We start from the raw sequence: 12892 nt of genomic DNA on the forward strand, positions 1-12892 counted from the left end.
CATGGAGAGAGGACATGGAGAGAGGACATGGAGAGAGGACATGCAGAGAGGACATAGAGAGAGGATATAAAGAGAGGACATGGAGAGAGGACATGGGGAGAGGACATGGAGGGAGGACATGGAGAGAGGACATGGAGAGAGGACATGCAGAGAGGACATAGAGAGAGGACATGGAGAGAGGACATGGAGAGAGGACATAAAGAGAGGACATGGAGAGAGGACATGCAGAGAGGACATAGAGAGAGGACATGGTTAGAGGACATGGAGACAGGACATACAGGACATGGAGAGAGGACCTGGAGAGAGGAGATGCAGAGGGGACATTCAGAGAGGAAATAGAGAGAGGATATAAAATGAGGACATGGAGAGAGGTCATGGAGAGAGGACATGGAGAGAGGACATGAAGAGAGGACATGCAGAGAGGACATGGAGAGAGGACATGGAGAGAGTACATGCAGAGAGGACATGGAGAGAGGACATGGAGAGAGGACATGGAGAGAGGACATGGAGAGAGGACATGCAGAGAGGACATGGAGAGAGGACATGGAGAGAGGACATGGAGAGAGGACATGGAGAGAGGACATAAAGAGAGGACATGGAGAGAGGACATGGAGAGAGGACATGCAGAGAGGACATGAGGAGAGGACATGCAGAGAGGACATGGAGAGAGGATATAGAGAGAGGACATGGAGAGAAAACATGGAGAGAGGACCTGCAGAGAGGACATGGAGAGAGGACATGGAGAGAGGACATGGAGAGAGGACATGGAGAGATGACATGGAGAGAGGACATGGAGAGAGGACATGGAGAGAGGACATGGAGAGAGGACATGCAGAGAGGACATGGAGAGAGGATATGGAGAGAGGACATAGAGAGAGGACCTGGAGAGAGGACATGGAGAGAGGACATATAGAGAGGACATGGAGAGAGGACATGGAGAGAGGACATGGAGAGAGGACATGGAGAGAGGGCCTGCAGAGAGAACATGGAGAGAGGGCCTGGAGAGAGGACATGGAGAGAGGACATGGAGAGAGGACATATAGAGAGGTCATGGAGAGAGGACATGGAGAGAGGACATGCAGAGAGGACATGGTGAGAGGACATGGAGAGAGGACATGGAGAGAGGACATGGAGAGAGGACATGAAGAGAGGACCTGGAGAGAGGACATGGAGAGAGGGCCTACAGAGAGAACATGGAGAGAGGACATGGAGAGAGGACATGCAGAGAGGACATGGAGAGAGGACATATAGAGAGGACATGGAGAGAAGACATGGAGAGAGGACATAGAGAGAGGATATGCAGAGAGGACATATAGAGAGGACATGGAGAGAGGACATGCAGAGAGGACATAGAGAGAGGACATGGAGAGAGGACATAGAGAGAGGACATGGAGAGAGGACATGCAGAGAGGACATAGAGAGAGGATATAAAGAGAGGACATGGAGAGAGGACATGGAGAGAGGACATGCAGAGAGGACATGGAGAGAGGACATGGAGAGAGGACCTGGAGAGAGGACATGAAGAGAGGACATGGAGAGAGGACATGGCGAGAGGACATGGAGAGACGACATGGAGAGAGGACATGGAGAGAAAACATGGAGAGAGGAAATGGAGAGACGACATGCAGAGAGGACATGGAGAGAGGACATGGAGAGAGGACCTGGAGAGAGGACATGGAGACAGGACATGGAGAGAGGACATGGAGAGATGACATGGAGAGAGGACATAGAGAGAGGACATGCAGAGAGGACATATAGAGAGGACATGGAGAGAGGACATGCAGAGAGGACATAGATTGAGGACATGGAGAGAGGACATGCAGAGAGGACATAGAGAGAGGATATAAAGAGAGGACATGGAGAGAGGACATGGAGAGAGGATATGCAGAGAGGACATAGAGAGAGGACATGGAGAGAGGACATGGAGACAGGACATACAGGACATGGAGAGAGGACCTGGAGAGAGGACATGCAGAGAGGACATAGAGAGACGATATAAAGAGAGGACATGGAGAGAGGACATGGAGAGAGGGCCTGCAGAGAGGAAATGGAGAGAGGACATGGAGAGAGGACATGGAGAGAGGACATGGAGAGAGGACATGCAGAGAGGACATAGAGAGAGGATATAAAGAGAGGACATGGAGAGAGGACATGGGGAGAGGACATGGAGGGAGGACATGGAGAGAGGACATGGAGAGAGGACATGCAGAGAGGACATAGAGAGAGGACATGGAGAGAGGACATGGAGAGAGGACATAAAGAGAGGACATGGAGAGAGGACATGCAGAGAGGACATAGAGAGAGGACATGGTTAGAGGACATGGAGACAGGACATACAGGACATGGAGAGAGGACCTGGAGAGAGGAGATGCAGAGGGGACATTCAGAGAGGAAATAGAGAGAGGATATAAAATGAGGACATGGAGAGAGGTCATGGAGAGAGGACATGGAGAGAGGACATGGAGAGAGGACATGGAGAGAGGACATGGAGAGAGGACATGGAGAGAGGACATGGAGAGAGGACATGGAGAGAGGACATGGAGAGAGGACATGGAGAGAGGACATGCAGAGAGGACATGGAGAGAGGACATGGAGAGAGGACATGGAGAGAGGACATGGAGAGAGGACATAAAGAGAGGACATGGAGAGAGGACATGGAGAGAGGACATATAGAGAGGACATGCAGAGAGGACATGGAGAGAGGACATAGAGAGAGGACCTGGAGAGAGGACATGGAGAGAGGACATATAGAGAGGACATGGAGAGAGGACATGGAGAGAGGACATGGAGAGAGGACATGGAGAGAGGGCCTGCAGAGAGAACATGGAGAGAGGGCCTGGAGAGAGGACATGGAGAGAGGACATGGAGAGAGGACATATAGAGAGGTCATGGAGAGAGGACATGGAGAGAGGACATGCAGAGAGGACATGGTGAGAGGACATGGAGAGAGGACATGGAGAGAGGACATGGAGAGAGGACATGAAGAGAGGACCTGGAGAGAGGACATGGAGAGAGGGCCTACAGAGAGAACATGGAGAGAGGACATGGAGAGAGGACATGCAGAGAGGACATGGAGAGAGGACATATAGAGAGGACATGGAGAGAAGACATGGAGAGAGGACATGCAGAGAGGACATGGAGAGAGGACATGGAGAGAGGACATGCAGAGAGGACCTGGAGTGAGGACATACAGAGAGGACATGGAGAGAGGACATGGAGAGAGGACCTGGAGAGATGACATGCAGAGAGGACATAGAGAGAGGACATGGAGAGAGGACATGGAGAGAGGTCATGGAGAGAGGACATGGAGAGTGGACATGCAGAGAGGACATAGAGAGAGGATCTAAAGAGAGGACATGGAGAGAGGACATAGAGAGAGGACATGGAGAGAGGACATGGATTGAGTACCTGCATAGAGGACATGGAGAGAGGAGATGGAGAGAGGACATGGAGAGAGGACCTGGTGAGAGGGCCTGGAGAGAGGACATGGAGAGAGGACATGGAGAGAGGACATGGAGAGAGGACATGGAGAGACGACATGGAGAGAGGACCTGGAGAGAGGACATGGAGAGAGGACCTGGAGAGAGGACATGGAGAGAGGACATGGAAAGAGGACATGGACAGAGGACATGGAGAGAGGGCCTGGAGAGAGGACATGGACAGAGGACATGGAGAGAGGGCCTGGAGAGAGGACATGGAGAGATGACATGCAGAGAGGACATGGAGAGAGGACATGGAGAGAGGACATGGAGAGAGGACATGGAGAGAGGACATGCAGAGAGGACCTGGAGTGAGGACATACAGAGAGGACATGGAGAGAGGACATGGAGAGAGGACATGGAGAGAGGACATGGAAAGAGGACATGGACAGAGGACATGGAGAGAGGGCCTGGAGAGAGGACATGGAGAGATGACATGCAGAGAGGACATGGAGAGAGGACATGGAGAGAGGACATGGAGAGAGGACATGGAGAGAGGACATGCAGAGAGGACATATAGAGAGGACATGGAGAGAGGACATGCAGAGAAGACATGGAGAGAGGACATGTAGAGAGGACATTGAGAGAGGAAATGCAGAGAGGACATAGAGAGAGGACATGGAGAGAGGACATGGAGAGAGGTCATGGAGAGAGGACATGTAGAGTGGACATGTAGAGAGGACATAGAGAGAAGATATAAAGAGAGGACATGGAGAGAGGACATAGAGAGAGGACATGGAGAGAGGACATGGAGTGAGTACCTGCAGAGAGGACATGGAGAGAGGACATTGGGAGAGGACATGGAGAGAGGACCTGGAGAGAGGGCCTGGAGAGAGGACATGGAGAGAGGACATGGAGAGAGGACATGGAGAGAGGACATGGAGAGAGGACATGGAGAGACGACATGGAGAAGGGACATGGAGAGAGGACATGGAGAGAGGACATGGAGAGAGGACATGGACAGAGGACGTGGACAGAGGACATGGAGAGAGGACATGGAGAGAGGACATGCAGAGAGGACATATAGAGAGGACATGGAGAGAGGACATGCAGAGAGGACATGGAGAGAGGACATGCAGAGAGGACATGGAGAGAGGACATGGAGAGAGGACATGGAGAGAGGGTGTGGAATGATATTGTTTTTGAATTTATTTAATTGAAAGATGAGCTAAGAATGATTTTTATATATACATAGTTTAAGTCCTGTAATATTCCTATTGTAATGTAATATAAATATTCTTTTGGGGGGGATTTCCTGATTTTTTTAAGTTTTTATTTTTTTTTATAAATGTATTTGGGAGGGAAAAGCCTGTGCAATCAATATAATGAAAAGACAAATTTTGCTTTTTACGTGGGTCTGCATGTGCACACAGCCCTGGGAAGGTAGAGCTGGTTGCTGGGCACCAAATATGCTCCATGGCCCAGGCTGCTGACCATTGTCTGGGTGGACACCCGGGAGCATCCAGAGACCTGCTCCTCTATGTGCTTCCCCATGGCAAGGAGCCCTGATGGCGAGGCCTGGCTTTGGCGGAAGCCACTGGTGTGAGCGAGGCTGCAGCCTCAGAATGAGTTCTGAGCCAGGACCTCACACCTAAGACCCCTTTATGGGAAGGGCAGGATGACCTCCTTGGAAGCCTTCTGCAGCAGGAAGCTAATGGGCCAAACACAGGCGAGGCCATCCTGTGCCTCCAGGGTCCCTTTGTACAGATATTGGGGGCGTGCGGAGCTGAGTGCTGGGGGTTAGTGAGCAGAGTGACAGTACCATCCACCTACCTTACCCTGCTGTCCCAATCATCCTCCCAGACCCCTGCCCCTTGTCCTGAATGGGTGGTGCCTCAGGACTGCACAGAGACTGACCAACAGGACATCAAGAGAAGCATGAGTGGGAAGCAACTCCTGGTCACAGTCTGAGAAGTCCCTTGGTAGGTCACATGCTGCGAGAGACCCCAGGCAGGCAGTGCAGGTGAGCCCAGCCCAAAGACCTCCAAACCAGGAACCCTACAGTGACCAGCCAGAGCTCGAGGGCTGGAGGTTTGGGTGGAGGTTGTGGAGGCCAGGGCCTGTGGCTGCAGTGCTATGGCAGGAGAGGGCATTGCCCCGGCCCCAGGAGACAGACGCACATGCCCTGTACTTATTCTCTCTGGATACCCAGCTGATGGGTTAGTGCCACCCACATGGAGGGTCATCTTTTTGGTGGCCCATGCGGGGAACACCTGAATCTTGGGGGTAAGTGAAATTGCTCGCCCCTGAGGGAGAGCGAGAGAATGGGTGACCATTTCAAAAAACAATGTGTTCTTGTTTTGATTTGTTTTGTTTTTGTTTCAAGCTGCCTGTCCCTAGAACTTTCTCAGGCAAACTGGGTAAAATGGTTGGCTCAAGGTTTGAAGTTGTTCCGCCCTGAGGAAGAGAAAATTGATACAACGATTTTTTGTTCCATTTTTGTTTCGTTTTGCTTCAGTTTTGTTTTATCTGTTTGAGTTGCGTTATCCTTGTAGCAGAAATATGGGGTCAGAAATTAGCAAAAAACAAACCGAAAGAATGTTAAGTAAATTGTTACAGGAAGGAGGCATCTCAGTAAAATCAAGAACAGTCAGGGCATACGTTGATACAATACAAAAATGTAGCCCATGGCTTTTTAAGGAGGAGTTGTTAAATATATCACAGTGGGACCATCATGGTGAAGATTTAAGGGACAGGGAAAAGAAAAACCCAGGAACTCTGCCAGTTGGCACATTGCCATTGTGGATGATGATACGATTTTGTTTGCCTAGTCCAAAGCTTTCAGTTCAGATTATGGTAGAAGACATATTAGATCAGGAAAAAGAGGAGGCCTCTCAAGATAGTCAGAAAGGGGAAGAAAGTTTAGAGCAGAAAAAGCCATCAGGGGAAAAGTTACAACAGGAGGCTGCTACTAACACCTTTCTATCACCAGAGGGAGTAAGTGTCCAACCAACAGCTCCACCTATGGGGCCCTCAACCCCCGTAGCTGATAGAAGGGATCCTGAGACAGGACCTCAAAGATTAGTATGCCCTGTATTTGAGGTGGCAGGAGGGCAGCGAATTCACCATGTTTTAGATTTCAAAACAGTGAAGCAGCTAAAAGAGGCAGTAACAACCTATGGTCCTCAAGCACCCTTCACTGTAAGCTTGGTCGAATCCATTAACAACTTGAACATGACGCCAGCAGATTGGACTAGTGTCTGTAAAGCTGTGCTAAATGGAGGACGATACCTGATATGGAAGGTTGCCAATGAGGAATTTTGCAAGGAGATGGCTAGGCGAAATGCAGCAGCTGGTTATCCTCAGAGAAATCTAGATATGTTGTTAGGAAAAGGACCTTATGAAGGTCAGCTGCAACAAATTGCATATGATCCTGCTATATACTCACAAATTGCTGCAGATGCAGTTAGGGCATGGAAGACTTTACAAGGACATGGAGATTTACAAGGCCAATTATCTAATGAACCTTACGCTGAATTTGTAGATAGGCTTATTCAAACAGCTACCAGAGTTTTTAGGGATACAGAGCAAGCAATGCCATTAATTAAAAGCGAGCCTTTGAACAATCAAACAGATGGTGTAAGGAGGTCATTAGATGCTGCAGTCTGGCTGGGCACAATTCAGGAGCCACTTGACAAAAGAAACAAACTTTATTTTTAGAACACACACACCAAACCACACAGATCCTCAGGAAAAACCTTCAGATCCCAACTGCCACCACCAGCTTCCCACAAGTCTCTCAACCTCCTCCACTCCTCCTTCTCTTGAGGCTGATTGGCTGGGTCGCGTGGGCAGAGCCAAAAAAAAGTCCCCCAGTGAGCAGCTCCGTGGTATGAAAGGGCGGGGAAACAGCCCAGTGAGCATCACAGCAGAGGAGCCAATCAGTTGGCAGCTAGAAGTTTGCTAAGGGCGCTGTGAGTCAATCATCAGTTGGCAGCTGGAAGTTTGCTAAGGGCGCTGTGAGTCAATCATCAGTTGGCAGCTGGAAGTTTGCTAAGGGCGCTGTGAGTCAATCATCAGTTGGCAGCTGGAAGTTTGCTGGCAGCTGGAAGTTTGCTGGGGCCCTTCGGCTGTGGCTCTCAACAATTAGACCATGGAAACATGGAGATTTAAACACATATATCAAATTATGTAGAGACATTAATGAGCAAGGGCAAGTCTTGACAGTTGCAGTACAATAGGCTTTATATGCCAGGCTGAAAACATGCTACAATTGTGAAAAAACAGGACATTTTAAAAGGAGTTGCCCCATAGGAGGAGGGTTTAACAAAACTAGGTATCAAAGGAGTATCATGGGAATTTGCCCATGATGCCATAGAGGGAGACATTGGGCTAATGAATGCCATTCTCAAACCACCATAGAGGGTACTCCCTTATCAAAAAACGGACAAGGACCAGGTGTTTACCCATGATATCATGGAGAAAAGCATCAGGCTCCATTGCCAAAAAACAGACTGGGGGGCCCAATGCTCTGGGGCCAATGACCACAAATATACGGGGCAGTGGAGGAACCCAGCAACACCATCAGGGTAGTGCCCAGGACACATTGTCCATTAAATCCCTCATCAGACAAACCAGACAGAGCACAGGGTTGGACATCTATGCCTCTGCCAGAGCAGTACTAACTCCAGAGATGGGAGTTCAAATCATTCCCACAGGAGTAAAAGGACTCTTCCCCAAGGAACAGTAGGCTTATTATTGGGACGCAGTTCTTCTACTCTAAAAGGACTTATGATAAGTCCTGGGATAATTGATCCTGATTATGAAGGTGAAATAAAAATTATAGCCAGTTCTCCAAGAAGTATATCAGTAATTTCACCTGGAGATAGAATAGCACAGTTGTTAATAATACCCAGCCTACATGATAAATTTTTCAATCATTTACTGTAGAAAGAGGTTCCAGGGGATTAGGCTCCACAGGTGTAGATTGGGCTATGCTGTCTTTAAATTTAGATTCTCGCCCAATGCTAAAACTAAATATTCAAGGACATAAATTTAATGGGCTACTGGATACAGGTGCAGACCTTAGCATCATATCTCACTAAGAATGGCCAAAACATTAGCCATTACAACAGTCCACTCAAACGCTTCAAGGCCTAGGAGTGGCGACTAATCCCCATAGAAGTGCAATGGTATTAGATTGGAAGGATCCTGAAGGATGTGAAGGAACTATACAGCCATATGTATTGGATCATCTTCCTATAAATTTATGGGGATGAGATGTCCTAGATCAATTAGGTTTGACGTTAACAAATAACATCAATCCTAATGTGCCCACTACTCGGTCTAGACAAGGCTTTAGGAAAGAAAAAAGATTAGGAGAACAAGAATAAGGTATAGCAGCACCAATTCAAATAGATCAAGGAACAGACAGACATGGATTGGGTTTTCAGGAGGGGTCACTGAGACAATCAAAATTACTTGGAAATCAGAAAGACCAGTATGGGTTCCTCAGTGGCCCCTGACTAAAGAAAAGATACAAGTAGCCCATGATTTGGTCAAAAAACAATTAGCGGAAGGACATATACAACCTTCCGTATCTCCCCATAATACTCCCATTTTTGTCATTAAAAAAAATCTGGTAAATGGAGATTATTGCAAGATTTAAGAGCCATTACTATGAGATGGTTATTATGGGACCTGCTCAATCGGGGATTCCTCAATTGTCTGCTTTGCCAAAAACCTGGAATGTTTTAGCTACAGATATTAAAGATTGTTTTCTTTCAATTCCAATTCATCCTGAGGATAGTCCACATTTTGCATTTACTATCCCTGCACTAAATCATGAAGGTCCTGATCAGAGATATGAATGGAAAGTACTCCCTCAAGGGATGGCTAACAGCCCAACTATGTGTCAAATCTATGTTAACAAAGCAATCCAGCCACTTAGAAATCAAAATCCTGAACTACAAATATTTCACTATATGGATGATGTATTATTAGCACACAAGCCAAAAACACATTGCTGGAATGTTATGCCACACTTACAAATTTATTAAAAAATTATAATCTAGAGATAGCAACAGATAAAGCACAATTAAATTTTCCAATTAATTATTTAGGAGTTCTATTATCCTCAACCATGGTCCGTCCACCAAAAATTCAAATACGAGTAGATCAACCCAAATCACTTAACAACTTTCAAAAGTTATTAGGAGACATAAATTGGATAAGGCCTTATCTAGGTATTGCAACAGGAGAATTGGGACCTTTATTTAATATCCTAAAAGGTCCATCAGATCCAAATTCACCCTGCATGTTAATGCCTGAAGCAAGAAAGACATTAAAAATCATTGAAACATATATGGAAAATATGCATTTGGATAGAATTGATATAAGTTTGCCTTTATTATTTATTGTACTACCAACAAAAAATATTCCTACAGAAGTATTTTGGCAAGAAGGTCCATTATTGTGGATACATTTATCTTATTTTCCTAACACTATTCTTACTAGGTATCCTGAGGCTGTAGGACAATTAATACTCAAAGGAATAAAAGCAGCAAAGGGAGTGTTTGGGATTTATCCCAATAAAATGATTACTCCATATACAATGGATCAAATTGATGAGTTAGCTAATGAGTTAAATACTTGGGCAATAATCATGTGTAAATCTAATGTTTCATTTGATAATCACTTACCATCTAATCCTTTGTTGTCTTTTTGGTCTTCGCATCCTGTAGTTTTTCCAAAAATGACAAGAAGGACACCTATCATGAATGCTGCAAATATATTCACTGATGAGTCAAATAATGGTACAGCAGCAGTAGTTACCCCTGATCAAACTTTTACATTTTTAGTACCCAAACAATCAGCTCAAAAGGTAGAGCTTAATGCAGTATTACAAGCTTTTGTGATGTTTAAAGATTCTGTATTTAATTTATTTTCTGATATTCAGTATATAGTTAATGCTATAGTATCCCTTGAAGATGCTGGTAGGATTTCACCTTCTTCTCCTGTTTTCTCTTTGTTTTCTGCTATACAAAGTCTAATCTGGGACAGAAAAGATCCATTCTTTATAGGATATATCAGGGCACATACATGATTGCCTGGAGCCCTTAGTTTGGGCAATGATTTAGCAGATAAATCTACACATGACACATATTTTCTCCACAATAGAAGAAGCTATAAATTTTCATAAAAGGTTCCATGTCAATGTAATACTTTACAAAAGTGTTTTAAAATAACTAAGGAACAAGACAGACATATAATAAAACAATGTCAAAATTGTGTGACCTTTTTACCACAAGTTAATCTTGGAGTCAATCCTAGAGGACTGATACCTAACCATATTTGGCAGATGGACGTCACACACTTGCCAGAATTTGGAAAATTAAAATATTTGCATGTTACCGTTGATACTTCTTCCAGATTTTTAATGGGGTCCCTTCATGCCGGAGAAAAAACTAAAGATGTTATAGCTCATTGCTTACAAAATTTTGCCACTGTGGGCGTTCCAAAACAGTTAAAAACCTAATGCCCTTCGTTATACTTCTACGTCTTTTAAACAATTTTGCTCATCATGTGGCATTACTCATATAACAGGAATCCCATACAATCCACAGGGACAAGGCATAGTTGAAAGAGCTCATCAAACTATTAAAATGTACTTATTAAAGCACAAAGAGGGAATTGGGAAGGGGTATATATCCCCCAAAGATAAACTTAAAATAACCCTTTTTACTCTAAACTTTTAAAATTTGGATTTATCAGGGCTTAGTGCTGTGGAAAGGCACATGTGTCCAAAAAATGTACATAAGCCCAAGGTACTTTGGAAGAATATTCTAACAGGACAGTGGAAAGGTTCTGACCCAGTGATTTTCTGTAGTTGGGGTTCTGTTTGTGTGTTTCCACAGGGAGAACAGCAGTCGATTTGGATTCCAGAGAGACTAACCAAAGCGATTTCTACAGACCAAAAAGAAGATGATTTGACTCAAATTCATAACAGCTGATATCCAGAGCTCCAGCTTGGCTATCCTTACATCTGCAACAGTGGTTCTCCCACACCTGGAGGCTAATGAATAATGAACACCATTAAGGCCTATTTCAAATGTAAAAAACCTTGGGGCTTGCTTGTGGGAATACCTTCAGACCCATTATGCATGTTACAGGAAAAAGGATGGGATATCCAAAAAAGAGTCAAACCTAGGTGGTAACCAGGATGCCTTTTTCAATATCTATTATATTATTGCATTTTCCCACATCATAAAGTTCTATTTTATTTTTGAGCTCATACAGACCTAGGTTAATGTTTTTCTGATCAGTTTTATTTTTTGACTGTGGAGTTTTTAAACATTGCAATGGGGATTTCACCTGTGAAAAGCTACAAGGCCTTTACTATTATCTTATGTGTTGTATGTTGTGTGTACACACTTGTGTTTTGTGTTGTATGTCTGTATGTGTGTATGTCCATATGTCATATTTGAGGAGTGCTCATGAAAATATGGATCTGAATTTATTTTTTATTCATGTGATTTGAATGGTTTGGTTTGAATTGGGTAAACAGCTGTTGAGGATTATTTTAATATGTGAACAAATAGGGAGGTTGGCAGATCTGTTTGTTTACTTTCACCTTTCCTTTTCATTATATTTAATAATTCTGTTCAGGATAATGTAAATTGTTCAGAAAATTGTTTTCTTAGTGCCTGCTGGAATGTCACATAATTTTTTTTTAGCCATCATTGCCAGAATTCCTATCTTCATCCCAGTGCCCGTGAAGACAAAGATAAAACCAAACTACAGTTTCTGCGATAGTTATCACAACAAACTGTATAAACTGATGCATCAATGAATAATAACTCAACAAGTAATGCTCAATCAAGGAGTCGATTTACTTTGGGAGGAAATGGACATTTGATAGATTCCTCTGCTTTGAACTGCTTGCAGAACTTGCCTGGACTATATATCACCTGTATGCATTGTGAACTGTCTGTTGGTGCAGCGAATTGTGGTAATGCTGGAGTATCTTTGCTGATGGTGTCACTGGTGGTACAATTTTTCAAAGGAGCCATCAATTGGCTTAGTGTCATGGCATTTCTGTATCCTCCTCCCTTCTGCTAGTGATGTTCTGGAATTTGGGGGCCAACAGAGGTGAGGCAAAGAACCTCACCCCCCCCACTGGCACCAAGGCCAAATTTGGGGGCCAAGAGAGGTGAGGCAAAGAACCTCACCCCCCCACTGGTGCAAAGGCCAAATTTGGGGGCCAACAGAGATGAAGCAAAGAACCTCACCCCCCCACACACACACACTGGTACAAAGACCTATCCACAGGTGTGGCTGTATGCTGGACCGGTAGTCAGTGACGGGTATGATCCAATTGCAGTGGTACCAACCTAAGACAGGAGGCTGACGCCATCCAATAACGGGTAAGAACCATATGTTGTATTGGACAACCTAACAGGCAGGATCCCTAA

The 12892-nt window shown here is 45.1% G+C and overlaps 1 long non-coding RNA gene across 2 annotated transcripts in view; it reads left to right on the plus strand.

Annotated features, from left to right (window-relative positions):
* LOC144377421 (uncharacterized) overlaps nucleotides 1-12892 on the plus strand; it is a 30697-nt gene extending 17805 nt beyond the window's left edge. Inside the window, exon 3 of one of the 2 annotated variants that reach the window (XR_013438412.1) lies at nucleotides 5283-12892. This is a non-coding gene — a long non-coding RNA (uncharacterized LOC144377421). The remainder of the gene's footprint in view (nucleotides 1-5282) is intronic. The other variant, XR_013438413.1, reaches the window with a different exon arrangement.

This window comes from Ictidomys tridecemlineatus, chromosome 4 (genome assembly GCF_052094955.1).
Source record: "Ictidomys tridecemlineatus isolate mIctTri1 chromosome 4, mIctTri1.hap1, whole genome shotgun sequence".
NCBI lineage: Eukaryota > Metazoa > Chordata > Mammalia > Rodentia > Sciuridae > Ictidomys > Ictidomys tridecemlineatus.